At 46.8% G+C, this 16194-nt stretch overlaps 1 protein-coding gene and 1 long non-coding RNA gene across 7 annotated transcripts in view; one reads left to right on the top strand and one right to left on the bottom strand.

Moving 5' to 3' along the window:
• Nucleotides 1-16194, bottom strand: part of VPS13D (vacuolar protein sorting 13 homolog D) — a 266265-nt gene that overhangs the window by 26249 nt on the left and 223822 nt on the right. The window lies entirely within an intron of this gene.
• On the top strand, nucleotides 10429-14294 carry LOC122708071. The gene is made up of 3 exons (XR_006344996.1): nucleotides 10429-10635; nucleotides 11703-11971; nucleotides 13943-14294. It is a non-coding gene; the product is annotated as an uncharacterized LOC122708071 (long non-coding RNA).

The following is a 16194-nucleotide window of genomic DNA, read 5'->3' on the forward strand; positions in this document are numbered from 1 at the left end:
CAGTACATGATCCATGAACTTCCAGACTTTCAAGCTGGATTTAGAAAAGTCAGAGGAACCAGAGATCAAATTGCCAACATCCGCTGGGTCATCGAAAAAGCAAGAGAGTTCCAGAAAAATATCTACTTCTGCTTTATTGACTATGCCAAAGTCTTGACTGTATGGATCACAACAAACTGTGGAAAATTCTTCAAGAGATGGGAATACCAGACCACCTGACCTGCCTCATGAGAAATCTGTATGCAGGTCAAGAAGCAACAATTAGAACTGGACATGGAACAACACACTGGTTCCAAATCGGGAAAGGAGTACGTGTTTTTTCACCCTGCTTATTTAATTTATATGCATAGTACATCATGTGAAATGCTGGGCTGATGAAGCACAAGCTGAAATTAAGACTGATGGGAGAAATATCAATAACCTCAGATATGCAGATGACACCACCCTTATGGCAGAAAGTGAAGAACTAAAGTCTCTTGATGAAAGTGAAAGAGGAGAGGGAAAAAGTTGGCTTAAAACTCAACATTCAGAAAACTAAGATCAAGGCATCTGGTCCCATCACTTCATGACAAATGAAAAAACAATGGAAACAGTGACAGACTTTATTTTTGGGGGGCTCCAAAATCACTGTAGATGGTGATTGCAGCCATGAAATTAAAAAGATGCTTGCTCCTTGGAAGAAAAGCCATGATCAACTTAGACAGCATATTAAAAAGCAAAGACATTACTTTGCAAACAAAGGTCTGTCTAGTGAAAGCTAGTTTTTCCAGTAGTCATGTATGGATGTGAAAGTTGGATCATAAAGAAGGCTGAGTGCCGAAGAATTGATGCTTTTGAACTGTGGTGTTGAAGAAGACTCTTGAGAGTCCCTTGGACTGCAAGGAGATCCACCCAGTCCATCCTAAAGGAAATCAGTTCTGAATATTCATTAGAAGGACTGATGCGGAAGCTGAAACTCCAATACTTTGGCCACCTGATGCGAAGAACTGACTCACTAGAAGAGATCCTGATGGTGGGAGAGATTGAAGGCAGGAGGAGAAGGGGACGACAGAGGATGAGATGGTTGGATGGCATCACTGACTCGATGAACATGAGTTTGAGTAAGCTCTGGGAGTTGGTGATGGACAGGGAAGCCTGGTGACTCCCATGGAGTCGCAAAGAGTCGGACACGAGTGAGCGACTGAACTGAAGTCAATTTGAAATATCAAAACACATCATTTTTAAAACTCAGATTTGAAATTTTAGCTTGACAGCACACTATGGAAAACATGGCTTACTGAATAAGCAAGAATGATTCATAAGGGGAACAGCAAATGTTTGGATGCGTACATGTTTTCCACAGGAACTAGCACTTAAGTGTTAACTCACCTGACTGACTTCATCTGCACCTTATTTGTTTAAAGAACTTTTTAAAAGCAGCTAGAGCTAATCAATCTAGCAGCTCAGTAAATTATACCAAATGTCAAATTCTTAGAATTGGAAGGAATAGAGTTTTAGAATATTGCCATTAATAAAAGTCATCATAACTGACGTTTTCAGAAATAGAACACTTTATCTAAATGAAGTCTGTAAGACTGCCTGAATGCATCCAACCCCTGAAAAGTGAATGGGTGTGTCTGAAGAGGGTGGTGATGGGGTCTGTGTCCTTAGCCTCCACTCCCACCCCTAGCCCCAGGCCTCCACACTCTTATTGCGTGAAGGGCCTCCCTCTCCTGTGATCAAAACCAAGCAGGTCTGGGTGCTGCAGCCTCTGAGGACCTGCTTTGTGACTTGTTTGCTTATTTATTTATTTGGCTGCATTGGGTCTTAGTTGTGGCACATGGGGTCTTCACTGAGTCATCAGGACCTTTTGTTGAGATGCAAGGACTCTCTAGCTGTGACATGGAGACTCAGAAGTTGCAGTGCACGGGCTTAGTTGCTCTGCAACATGTGGGATCTTAGTTCCCCGACCAGGGCATCAACCCTGCATCCCCTGCACTGCCGGGTGGATTCTTAACCACTGGGCCACCAAGGAAGTCCCTGATTTGTTTGCTTTCAAACTGTTTATTCAGACTGGAAGTTTCATACAATCTTTTACGACTGAACAGAGAGTAATGGTCAAGGTGAAGTAGAAAAGGAGAAAGAGGGACCAGGAGAAAATGCTTCAAAAAGGATGAGGACACTGAAGACCAGCAACTCATGAGAAAGAAAGTTTATGTACCGTTGCCTCACTCACAGGAATAAACAGGGTGTGTTTCAGGCCCTGAGGTTAGACTTGAGACCCTGAAAGGGTCACGGAGCCAGCCACCACATACCCTCTTCTCCAGGCACCAACCTTTCTGGGGAGGAGCCTCCTGCTCGAAACAAGTCATGGTCTGGAGAGTGTGGAGAGAGCCGAATGGAAGCCCGGTGTGACCAGAGCTTTCTGTCTCTCCCACAAGTCGTACCCCAGCCCCTTCTCTGTACCCCAGCTCAACACACACACAGAGGCTAAATGGCTAGACTGAAGGCCATGAGCCCATGCGGGAGCAGGGGAGCCAGAGCTGCCGCTTCTGAAGGGGGCTGGGAGGCTGAGAAGGGGTTGCCCATTGGGGGACTCCTCTCTGCCCAGCCAGAGGAAGGGCTGGGAGTTGGTAACAACCCAGGAACTCCTGGGGCACAGGAATGTTGATCATCTCCCCGTGGACGAACACTAGAAAGTTACTGACCAGGGTCATGTTCTCCCAGGGTGGGGGAAAGTGACAACTGGACAGCTGCCTGGTGGTACTGGGGGGCCAGGCACCATCTGTACTTTTAAGGAAAAGAGCAGTGGGGCCTGGAACTCTGGAAATGGGCCAGGGGCCTGGCTGCCTACAGATGGTCCAGTCCGGGGTTGACACTCAGCGCTGAAGCAGCTCAGAACCTTCCGACCAAGGCGATCAACTCTGTGCACCAGCTCAAATTCCATGGAGATCTTCTCCAAAGCAGTTTTTACTGTGTGGCTTTCATTATTTCAGTCCCAAGTCTTAGGTTCTGTTGACCCAGAAACATATCACCTACTCTTTCTCATCTTCTGACCAGTGGGTGTTTTTTTATGGTTTGTCTTCAAATTTAACCTGGGCTTTCTCAGAAGTCAAGGCTACCTCTCGGAGAACCTACCCTCTGCAAACAAGAGACAGTACCTTCCTTTCCAACTTGGGTGGAACTGGCTCTGGCCTAGGGTTCCAATGTCCTCAAGACACTCATGGATTTTTCAGGCTGAGGAAGACACTGCTCTTTGTTCTGGCTCTTGCCACAACACCCGAGTATAAAGCCAGAGCAGGAATGAGGCAAGGAGAACATCTATGTGTCCAAATGAGGATTAGGTCCCAAGGTGTCCTTTCTGTCTGGACAGGAAGGAAACAGAACCCAAGCTGGCAGCGAAGTGATAGCCTTCGGTGCCCTCAATAAGAGGTATGTTTCTGCCTGTTCCCATGACGTTCAACCTGGTGACAAAAGATTCTTCTTTACTTGGTGATAAGAAGGTCAAGCTGCCTTATAATTAAGTGCCGCCGGTGTGAACATGAATGGGACGGATTGCCACAGTCCATCAACCCTTGGCAAACTGGTTTGTTTGGTCTGGACAGCAAACAACATTCCACACTACTGGATTTTCTTTTTTTTTTCTCCCAGATCCCCTGCGGCCCCATCAACACCCCCCCCCAACCGTTTTTAAAAATTACAATCTGTTCTGCTGTCTCAAGTTACATTCTGTAAATAATAAGCAACACTGATGAAATGCAAAAAGCTGAAAATTTGTAAAGCAGAAAGATCTGCAGCCTGTTTCACATCTGTGTCACATTAAACACGCACTCAACAGATCTGCTGATTCCTGTCTAATCAGCACACGAGGCCGACGTGGGCCAGGAGGGCCTTCATGCCACAGGCCACAGTGGGGCCGAGGGCCACTGGGGGCAGGTGAGGAGGGGCCGAGCCCACGGTGCAGACGACACTTGGCCGCTAGCCTGCTCCGGTCTGGGTCCATGTGTGGTGCAGACTGGCGGGTCACAGCTGCAGTGAGGTCATAGGAGAACCACCACTCAGAACCCCTCCTTGCCAGTCATCCGTCGGTGCTGGTGAAGCCGGGTGCATGGCGGTTAAACGAAATAACATGTTTCAATGATAAAATGTCTCATTTGAAGGAGCTGGCTCCCTATACATTAAGATGACTACAAAATAAAAATAGAACAGAAGGAAACCAATTAAAGCCCATTTGGGAAAATGCTTAGAGGCTACTAGAGATGTTAGTTGTTCTGCCAGGCAAAATCTGATCCTGTCTTTACCTCTTCCAAGCATTTTACACACATGCACGCATATGTACACACGCACATCTGTAGGATGTGTGCAGCCACTCATGCTACCACTAAGAAAACTGGCAGAGCATAAGAAGAAACTGGCACGTTTTAAACTTGTGGCATCGTGTGAGTCCCCAGATGATTGCAAGGCTCTGTGTTGGGGGGAAAAAACCACATTCAGACTCAACATGGGGTCTTAAAGCAGAGGAGCACATGAACCTCTAAGGATACTCTTTGGAAAAACAGCGAATTGCCACCTCCACCTGCTCTCTTACATCTGCACTTGCCCTTCAAACTTAGGTGAGAAGACACTAAGACCAACAGTGCTGGACCCCCAGGGTCCACAGTTTGTCTCAATGGCTGCATTTATTTAGTGTTGACTCTAAGCTTCACAAGATTCTTCTAAGGATGTGTTTTATTAGCAGTCCATTTCACAGAGGAGGAAACCATGCCTGAGAGAGATTATGAAGTTTGTCCAAGGCCATTCAGCTGGTAAGTGGCAAAATCCAACTTGACCTTGGGTCTTTATGTTAGTCTCAGACACGGTAAACTTCTTATCAGCATGACTGTTGGTGAAAATCTCTTTAATACATACTCTGAGTTCATCACTGTGTTAAGCAATCTGAAAATCCTGGAGGGACACCAAAGAAGGCAATAACATGATCTCAAGAAGCTTACAGTCCAGTTGGGAAGGTGTTTGTACCTAGACCACGTTATCAGTGATGGGAGAGCTAAGGAGGCCTGGCTCTACGCACTACAGAGGACATGGCCCCTGTATTCAAGTAGGGCCCTGACCGAAGGCAGAGCAAGGTTTTTATTAACACAGCAATGTATAGCATCAGTACTAACCTGCCGAGTTTTATAGTAGGAACTGGTGGTAAACCAATACTAAGAAGAAAGGGGAAATAAATAAGACAAAAGTCAGTCAGCAGACCACCCCACGTACAATCTAAAAACATCTGATTGAAGCCTCATTCTTTTTTTAATTGGAGTATAACTAATGTGTTAAGTTTCTGCTGTACATCAACGTGAATCAGCTATAAGAATACATGTATCTCTTCCCTCTTGATTCTCCCTCCCACCTCCCCCCAATCCCACCTCTCTAGGTTATCACGGAGCACTGAGCTGAGTTCCCTGCCCTATATAGTAGCTTGGCTGAAGCCTCGTTCTTAATGGGAAAGCAATGGACTGAAGAACAGTAAGCAGTGTCAGTTCTTTATAGTCATGATGCACACTTTAACTTCATTAATGGAATTTGCCAAGTGACTAATCTAAATTTTATTAATATTTAGAAGAAAGATATACACCAATGTGAATGATAAACTGGTAAAATGACAACTACTGGAAGGGTAGGATCAAGACAGGATAAAAATAAACAAAAACAAACACATTCAAAAGGAAGAGAAATTCTGACCTCAGGGGTTTAAAAAGAACTGGGGTGAAAATATGCAAGTATAATTCACAAAGGAAGAACTCTAAGTGGCAAAATGAAATATGAAAAGATGATGTAATACCCTAGTGATGGAAGAAATACAAGTAGTATCACTGAAAACATTCCCTCTCAGATCAGCAGAGACTCAAACAGTAACAGTGCCTTGCTTGTAGTACAGCATCTACATTATAAACTTCTCAACAGAATTCTGAATGAATAAATGAATGAACAGCCAAAGCTTGTGGAGGGTCAGAGAAGGGTCTTCTCAAGCACATGGGGTGGGAATACAGGTGTTTCAGTTCCCTAGAAGGCAATCTGGTAATGCATTTCAAAGGGGAAAATGCATTTACCCTTAATCCAGCAATTCTATTTTTAGAAATTTACCCTAAAGAGAGAATTATACAAATGTGAAAAGATACATGTAAAAGATGCTTATAATGGCAAAAAAATTAGAAACATACATCAAGAAAGGACTAGCTGAATACTGGGTTGGCTAAAGTTTGTTTGGGTTTTTCCATAACATCTGATCAGAAAAATATGAATGAATTTTTTGACCAATCCAATATATTGGAGTATATGTGCAATTTAGTATTATGAAAATGTTAAAAATGACTTACTAATATTACCTAATGTTAAAAACAATTCACTTACTAGGCCATCGATAGTTGTGCCTCTATGATTCATCTAATGTCACATATACATATGTATTTGTATGTGAGTGTGTGCACATATACATACATACATACTAAGGTATCTGGTCAGGGTTACACTATGAGCCTTTTGGTGATTATTAACAGCCAAGTAGGACTGAGTTATTTTACGTTTCTTTTTAAAAACAGAAATAATAGTACCTATTCTCATTGGCTTGCTATAAGAATCACAGATTGTGAATTATCTTGGAAGTGTTCATACACTATGAGGGCTCATATACTGTTTGGATATGAGAACAGCTCAGGTTTGTACATATCTTTAAACTCACAAGACAGAACTACTTTTTAAAAATATGATTTAGGGAGCAGTCAGGCACAAACACCAAAACGTCTAAAGTACACCCAAGAAGCAAAGCATGAGTACCAACTGCAATGATCACATATTGAAGATAAGCATGGGTTGGGTACAGGCTAGTTAAGGAGTGAGATTGGCCTGTCTTCGTCTGGAATGGCTTTTTTCTGCATGAAGTTTTCTCCAGAGGAAAGGCCATGAACTGGCCATTACTATCACTTCTCCCTGGACCGGGAGGCCTGGCCCTGAGCTACAATGGATGGTGGTAGGGCCGTGGATGTTGCTTTGTTGACCCGAGGGTCCTCTGCAGGGGGCTTCCTTTCTAGCACATTTCACTCATTTTTCCAGCACTGTCTTGCTTTCTGAACCTGAGCAGCAGAAGAGAGGTCACCTCTTGCTTGTGGTAAATGGCTAGCTCGGAGTAAGGAGGTGGGGCGAAGAGGGGGTGGGCATGGGTTAGGCGGGACCAAAACAGACCCAGGTGCTCAAAGCACTTACCCTAAAGAGCCCCAGAAGGCAGGACACCAGTTGCAAAGCAGGCACTCCAAGAATGGGTAAAAGCAAAAGCACTCTGCCCCCACAGCTTGCCCCAAACCTTCTTCCTGCTAACCCGGGGAGAGAGAACATCTGGACCTAGTTGTGAGGCTCTCCAGCTGCAGAGCCACTAGAGTGAAGTTCGTGTTTCACTGGAAATTGCATTTCAGGGGCTTACAGGCTGTCCTTTCTGATTCTCATCAGAGTGAAGTACAACCTAGAAGACAAGCTGGTTCAGAGACCAAATCAGCTTTCCTTTGAAATGCTCTCCTCTCCTCTCCCGATTCCCCCTTTGAAAACAGACTTAACGGTCCCAGTGCTGAGAAATCAAAAATATGAAAGAAAGAAAAGGGCATGGGGTCATCTCAGGTGTGTTTCTGCGCCTTCATAAAACTCAGACCCATGCCCTGGGTCACAGCTGCACCGCACCTTCAGAGCATTTGCTCTCCGAGGAAACAAGAGCCAATGAGGCTGAGTTCATGTGAGTCACTGGCGTGGGGCTTTCCTCTATCGGAGTGGAAAAAATGTGAATTGAAAATGTACTAGAACTTGCTGAGAGCCAAGGAGGCAGAGGGAAAAGATGCTAGAGCCTTTCAGACAGAGCAGGTAGTAGAACAAACAGCCTTCCAACCCCAGTCTGGGGCTAGCCACTGCTTATGCTCCATCATGGGCATTTGTAGTTGGCCTCTTTGGGCTTTGGGACACAAGCCTGCCAGCAGCCCCAACCAGTCAGCAGTGAGCGCTGGCCCGCCTGCCTGGGCCTCGCTGGGCCTCTGAGAGGAGCAGGTGCATCAGGGGGCTTGTCCAGAGAAGCAGAGGCTACAGCACTGCTTTCTGCCACGCTAACACAAAAACACAACCCCTCCTCTAGCCGCTCCTGTCCACCGAGGGACTTTCTCCCTGTGGACCTGGGGGCAGAGGCAGTTAGGGCAGGCATGTGGCTTTCCAAAGAACAAGTTCCTTGGGGTGGAGAGAAGCCGGTAGGCCTGGGACACCCCTAATGCTGCCAAAGGACGGTGAGTCGCACATAAGCCAAGAGGTGACTCTGGAGTCGCTGCTCTGCGCTGCTTCCCTTTCGAAGGATCGCTCGGATGCAAGCTGCTCAGACCAGGCTTCCTTCTGCATGCTACATAAAGCACTGGAATTTTCTAGTGCTCTCTGTCTTAAGATCTCTGCAGATAAGAATCTCTATAAATTTCACTTCGTGGATCATCTGGCCACCTCATGGCATCTTTAATCACTGTTAAACGGAACAAAATAATTCAAAAGAGCAGAATTTCTTCCTACAATTGAACCACTCTATACCCCCGAGGATTTCTCTCTTCATATCCCCAAAGAACAGCCACAGCATAGCTCCTGGATGCCACAACAGCTCAAGTACATGACAAAGAGAACCCCCAAACATGTGCCCATTAAAAGACATCCAGCCGAGTACCAAGGTCTGCTAAACCTTGGGTTTAGCAATCATTTCACAGAATCCAAACCATGGAGAGAGCTCCATCCAGGGACTACCAGAACCTGTTTCTAGGCTTTTAAAGCACCCTGACTAGAGAAGCCTAACTAGATAGGATGGCTATCTGGCCATCTCAGGGGTGGCCAGCCCCGTAGCCTCCTCTACTTCTAGAAACCTTTTCTCAGAACCCTAAACACCAAAATAAACAGGCGTTACCCTTGGCCACTAAAAGATGGTCACAGCACTCTGTGCACATACTTAGATGTTCTCATCTCCTTCCATGGCCTCCTGTAGTGTGTCCCGGTCGAGAGTTCCCAGGCCACCAGCTGGTGAAGATGGCGTTGGCTGGATGGCGGAGCAAAGACAAGTTGGAACTCGCACGTGTGAGTGCTATGTTATGAAAGTAGAGAATTCTGAACTTGGAAGGATACAGTGATTCATCACTAGGGGAGGGCTTGAGATGCAGAAGAGAGGACCAAGGGCAGCACAGCTCCTGGACACAACACTTGGCTGCTCAGTTCTCCAAGCAGGCTGTCTGCCACCTCTGGGTTAAGCTGGTAGGGGTGAGAGACTGGGACCAGCACACTTCAGGCGGTGAGATCCAGGGTGAAGAGTGTGTGTGTAGCATATTCAGTGGCTCAGTCGAGTCCAACTCTGAGACCCCATGGACTGCAGCCCATCAGGCTCCTCTGTCCATGGAATTATCCTGGCAAGAATACTGTTGCCTTTTCCTTCTCCAGTGGATCTTCCTGACCCAGGGATTGAACCAGCATCTCCTGAGGCTCCTGCACTGGCAGACAGATTATCACTGCACCACTTGGGTAGCCCAGGGAAGTCTAGGGTAAAGAACACCTCTTTAATAACTACAATAGTGTCTTTCCCCAGATATTCTGGGTCATAGGCAGTATCCAATTCCTATCCTCCACATTTAGGAGTCAAAAGGAAGTGGATCTGAGACCTGGTAAGAGGACTCAGGTTTAAATCATGGGGCTTTTTGATGGGAGAGACCAAGAAATGATCCAGAAATAGCACAGAAGTTAGAAATGTGTGCTCTGCGTTCAGACTTTCAAAGTCTAGTTCCCCTTCTCATTACCTCTGAAATCTTAAACAAGTTGTGTAAATGCTCTGTGCCTCAACTTCATTGTGCTGTTTTTGTTGTTTAGTCATCCAGTCGTGTCCAACTCTTTGCGACCCTGTGCGCTATAGCCCACCAGGCTCCTCTGTCCACGGGATTTCCCAGGCAAAAATCCTGGAGCGGGTTGCCATTTCCTTTCCATGGGATCTTCCCGACCCAGGGACTGAATCCACAGCTCCTGCATTGGCAGGTGAGTTCTTTGCCACTGAGCCACCCTCAATTTACCCATCTGTATCCACTGACCATAGCCTGTCTGTTGCAGACCAGTAGTTCTCTGAAGGACAGAAATACACGTCTTGCTGGATGGTATGGACAAAGGACAGGCAGGCTCCCAGTATGGCCAAAGGATGTGACTGGCTGATGGCTAGGACTAAACTACTCCCTTAATGCTTCTCCTCGGGTGTCTGAAGACAGACAGCCCTTTCTTTCTGACTGTACTAAACACCAGTGCTTTGTTGGTCTGTCCATAGACTCAGGGCAGCATTACTACAAGGACCAGGCTTTTCCAGGTCCTGCTCTCCCGGATGAGGGTGGTGTGCAGCTGACAGGCAGCAGGCTGGGCTAACAGGCTTTTCATGGGACAGTCTCCCACCTGCTCTGGTTTAGCGATCAGGCTCGGGAGTAGAGAGGGCCAGAAAGTGAGGCTGTCAGCAGGCTTCAAGGAGGCTGGGAGGCAGGGAAAGGAAACAACCATCCCGAGTCTCAGAGACTCGACAGGAGTGTTCCACCCCACACCGGTGGCATCCGACCGCCTCTGCCACCGGCACGGCCTCCTCCTCGGAGACGGGTAGGTTTCCTGTTGTGTCAGCCCCGCTTCCTTTGGCAACATTATCCTGCAAACAGAGAGCTACTTTGAATAAAGCACTAAGGTGTCCCGTTTCTGACCTGGGAGGAGGGGAGGAGGAGAGGAGGCAGGCAGCTCCATTTCTCCCGAGAGAAGCATCGGGCGCCTGGACCCTTGCTAGACAGTGCCTCTTCCCTCTCCCCAGTCCCAAAAAGCCCTGCTTGGAGAAAAGAAACGTGCTGGCTTTCCTGCGTGACCTCAGATGGGCAAGTTCTGAATGGCAGCTGGGTCTATTACATGCCGTGTGAGAGGGTTAAACAGGACAGCCTCAGCTCTTTATAAACTTTTGCCCTGTGGATATGTACTCATTGGCGGTAGTACAAGCTGTATTACACGCCTTAACGATACGGTTCAACTGTCGGTCAGGCTTGGGCCTGGCCCTGGGCCAGACCGCAATCAATGGGACACAGAACCTCCCCCTTCAGATCATCACGAAGGCTCATATTATCTCCTTTTCGTCGTGCTGGTTAAATTTATGGAGCAGAACCCTGAAGCCGCATTCCTCGGCCTGGGCCGGCCCACGCGGCCCTCCCTCCCTTTGTTCGGTACTGTAAGCCAGCCGTGCTCCGGAGGACTGCGGGGTTGTTAGTTCAGGCACTGACTGTTTGCTCATGACTGAAATGAAAAGAGTTCAGTGGAAGGGCAAAAGGACAGCCCAAGTGTAAAACCCCATCCCAGCGGGCCCTGGGCCCCTCCATACAGGCCCCGCGCTGCTCCTGAATGGACGGTCGCACTTTGTTCTCACAAAAGCAAAATCTGCGGTCTGATCTCTGATAACCCTTCTCTGAAGCGGCAGCCAAGCCCTCCTGCGGCGCCCCTCCCGGGAAGCTCTGGACCCTGGGTACCGCGGAGCACGCGGGCCCCTCACACAGCCCAGACATCAAAAGGAGCCCCGGTTCCAGGGCAGCTTCCAGGCTTGCCAGGTCCCATGGGGGGCGGGAACGTAAACACTCGAAGTAGCTGGTCTAATTTTTAAGGTTAAAACAGGAAAAAGTAAACGTATGTTTCAGGCCCTGTCTACCATGGCGGGATATGGGCCCACTGTCTGAGAATGTGTGCACGCATGCGCTTGTGGAGCGGCTGTGCACACGCGGAATGGAGTCTCTGGAGTCCAGCAGGAGAAGGTCCCCTGTGTTAGACCTGTGGAGTCTGCCCATTTGCTCTTATCTGTGACCTTCAATATCTGACTAGTACGAAGAGCCCGACAAGTTTTAGAGCATAACCCACGAGGAGTGCACTCCCCTAACATCTCTAGAGGACACCATCCAATGACTGGAAGGTAAGTCATCCCCAGGCTGAACCAGGCTCTCCAAGGGATGAGCCAGTTGAGTCCACGGTTCATCATGTATGTCTCCCTGTCTCATTCGTTCCACCTATAAAAGGAGGCAACTGAGCTGACCAATAGAACTCTTCTAAGCAAGGTCCAAGCATAATAAAGAGGAGTAAGAGGCACAGAGAGAAGGAACCCCAAACCCAAACCCACCTGAAGACATGATGAAAGGTTCAGGTAGGAGGGCCTTTGAGGGGACTTCATCAGTGCTTTCAGCCCAGTTTTGTCCTTTCAGCCATTGTTAGGCAACACTAGTCTAGGGCCCAAGTTTGCTTAAAAATAAACCCCGAAATCCCACACCAGCAAGACAGGCACTAAAGCCCTTTCCAGTTCTGGGTAGAGGCAGATGTCTTCAACAGAGTCTCTTGAAGCTAGTGGCCTTTTTCCCATCAGACCCTGATTCAATCTGAAGGTGAAAGTTGTGCTTCTTGATTCAAGGTAACCATGTGTTTCTGAATGGAAACTGCAGTCTTGGCACTTTTCTCACAATGCTTCCTTATTCACTATGTTGATGTTTAGAGATGAGCTAATGACTTTGTCATTCCAAAGCCTCCAGCACCTTTTTTCTGAGTAGAGGGAAGTGCCATGGAATGAATGGGTCACAGAAAACTGTCCCTTGCTATTGAGAATCCCTCTTCTCTGTGGTAATTTTTCTACTGAGTACTATTTGTTCTAGTTCATTAAGAATAAAGGTTATAGAGAACCACTTAAGTCAGGAAAAGAAAAGGCAAGAAAAAGCTAGGTAGACTGTTTAGGAAATCCTTGAGAAAAATGTGTAATCCATTTAATCTGTCTCTACTTATTCATATACAAGAGCAGGGTTCAATTAAGCCTTTCGTCATAATAATACCTCACATCTCCCAAGACAACCTACAGAGCACTTGCACACACATTATCACAGGTTACACAAATACTCATAAAAGAATCCAGCTTCCTTCAGGTATTAGTGCATGACAGAAGGGCTCCTGAAGGCTTTGTTTTGGCCCATCATGAGCCCAGATGCATCAGTATTGTTTGATATATTAAAATTTGGAAAACCAGATCCATCCCTGAGAATGAGACCCAATTATGAACCAGGACAGACTTTGAGAACTTTTCAACAGTGACCTGGATGCCCCTACTTCCTGCTGGACTTTCTCCATCTCAGGGTCACTTTGATGACCAGATTTCAGGGACAGACAAATCATAAGTAAACAACAAGGCCAGATTGGGGAAAATGTAGGCGCACAAGCTGCTTACAAAAAGGATGTAGCAGGAACAGCCAATACGCATGCCCAGAGCTGCCATCGGCCAATTGCGGGCTCTACACACTTCTCTCCTTTGTATTTTCTGGACTGTTTATTCTAGTGCTGTGGAAAGGGCTAAGGAGGACTAGATTGATACCAGTTTAAGAACTAAAAAGGAACCATGTTTTGAGATTTGCTTTTCCACACCATATACGTACATCCGTTCTTGGGGCAAAATAGCTTCTGTTGAGGGTTTTTGGTTTTGTATTTTTTTTAAACATTGATTTCTTGGCCATCAGCTAAAAGAAACTGTGAATACTCAAGTACCTTGATGATGACTAAACATGTGGAAAGTGGTCTGTTCACGAGCGGTTCTCCACAGGCTGCCCTCACCGCCCCCCCACCGCCCCGGCCACATGACCTGGCCCATTACTCGGGGGCACTTGTGTGTCCCCAGAGGTGGAATCAGAAGGGAGCTGAAGTGGTGACAGAGCAGGCTTGGCCACAGGTTTCATGTCACAGGAGATGAGATGTAACAGACTTGAACAGTGCTAAGCCCACTGGGCTCAGGCTGGCCCAGGGCTGCTCAGGGATGGTTTAGGTACACGCGGCCTCACATTCACCTACTGCCTTTTTATTTTTAGAAAACATTACCAGCCTCTCATATGTCCTTCCTGGGCTTTCTTCGTTTCAGTGCCCAGCTTCTGGCCCATTCTTCCAGGGCATTACCCCTCAGCTGCAGACGTGACCAGGGCAGGGCTGATGCTCACTCCCTCGGAAGTGGGAGGACCGACCTGAGAAGGGGATGAAAAGCAGCACGAGGCCACCAAGCAAAGCAGCGTCAGGACTGCAATCGGGGTTATGGTCTCACGCTTCGCAATCCTGTTCTCTTTCAAGAGGGCATGCTGCCTCCAGCACCCAAAGGGAACATCCAGATCGGTTATTTTGATCACAGAGACGTGAATCAAGGAAGAACTGATCCTACACTGATGTAGTAAAAGGATGTGAGTTGCTGTCACTTCAACACAATAAATCAGAATAATGTTCAAGGCCATTCTGTCAGCTCTACTATTGCATTTTTGGAATAAGAATAAAATCTTATGAATCGTTTCACTGAACTTAAAAAAAAAAAAAAACAAACCTGTGGTATATTAGACTTTGGTTTTCCTGGTGGCTCAGATGGTAAAGAAACTGCCTGCAATGCAGGAGACTCAGGTTCAATTCCTTGGTTGGGAAGATCCCCTGGAGAAGGGAATGGCAACCCACTCCAGTATTCTTGCCTAGATAATTCCATGGACAGAGAAACCTGGTGATCTACAGTCCATGGGGTCGCAAAGAGTTGGACACAACTGAGCAACTTTCACTTTCACTTTTCACATTAGACTTTAATAGAAGTACCTTATAAAATCTGTCACTAGAACACTTTGTATTTATCATATGGTCAATATGGGCTTCCTTGGTGGCTCAGATGCTAAAGAATCTGCCTGCAATGCAGGAGACCCAGGTTCAATCCCTGGGTTGGGAAGATCCCCTGGAGAAGGGAATGGTAATCCACTCCAGTATTCTTGCATGGAGAATCCCACGGACAGAGGAGCCTGGTGGTCTACAGTCCATGGGGTCGCAAAGAGTCAGACATGACTGAGTGAACAAAAGCATGGTCAATGTCAGCCTAAGACCCATATGCATTGCCTAATCCTGGCACTGTCCGTTCCCCTATGAGCCACTTCCCCTGCCCAGTGACACCCAGAATTTCCTAAAGGAGCTAAATTTCTGGAAATAAGGCCATTGAGAAGATGAGTTTTGAAATGAATTATGAAATGAACCTTTATAATCTAGAAAAAGCTAGTTTCTCAAAGGCTCAAAGCTTTATAATATCCGAAGTTGTCTCCTACTTTCATTATGCAGAAACCATGAACCAAAGGGTGCATGATGAAAGCAGTATTTTTTTTAAAGAGCCCATCACGCTAGCTAGAGATGAAAGAGTCTTTCCTTTTAAACTCTAGTCCTGAACCCAAGGGCACTTTTATTTTTTTTAAAGAGACCTGGGGGAACTCGACCAACATGATAACACTGTTGTGAGACCATCCTGGCAGGAGTCAGACAGATAAGTCCTTCACAGTTCCAAGAGCCCCACTGATGGGAGATCTGATTCTACAACTCAAAACCCTTCAACAATACTAAACAGTGGACTGGCATGCGTCTGGAAAATATAACCGTTTTTGAAGAATGCTTTCCAAACCACGTAATGCTTTTAAAGCTGTTTATCAGGAGAGCTGGATGAGCAACAGTGGCCTGAAACAGTGTCTCAGCTGTCACAGGGTCGCACGCCCTGTCCGCGTTTCTGTAAGCCCTCCATCATCCTCGACTGTCTCACCCTTGGCAGACAACAGATGCCAAAGTTTGGAGACATTCGCTACATAACTTCTACCCGACAAACCTGGCTCCAGGACAGATTTCCATGTCATGTGGGGCTTTTGGCTGAACTCTGCTCGAACCCAGAGGCGTATCATTTACAGCAGACACTAACAATAGTTTGGGATCACCTGCTCTTCCACAGGCGGGTTCAGAGCAAGTTCGTGGCCTCTGCACACCTTTTCCAGTGGGGTTTCTGGTACACAAGGGCTGGGAGCCCAGTTGAGTTCCTCCACCCAGAATTCTGACTGTGTGACAAGCACAGGTTTGTGGGCCTGGATTTAACTATTTTGTGTGAAGAAACAGAAGGGGAGAGACAAAAACCCAGCACAGCGTATGACTTTCTGGTCTCACCACCATAATAAGTCCTTAGCAAGTTTTCAGGGACAGGGTACAAGTAAGAGGTGAAGATATAACCCCTGCTTCACTTATGCTTAGCATCCCATATTCGGAGAGGTATATACTGACTCAGATGCCATTTCTGGAGCCCTAATTATACATGTCCCAAGTCAGCTAAGTGCTTTATAAACCTTA

Source organism: Cervus elaphus, chromosome 14 (assembly GCF_910594005.1).
Source record: "Cervus elaphus chromosome 14, mCerEla1.1, whole genome shotgun sequence".
NCBI classification, from domain to species: domain Eukaryota; kingdom Metazoa; phylum Chordata; class Mammalia; order Artiodactyla; family Cervidae; genus Cervus; species Cervus elaphus.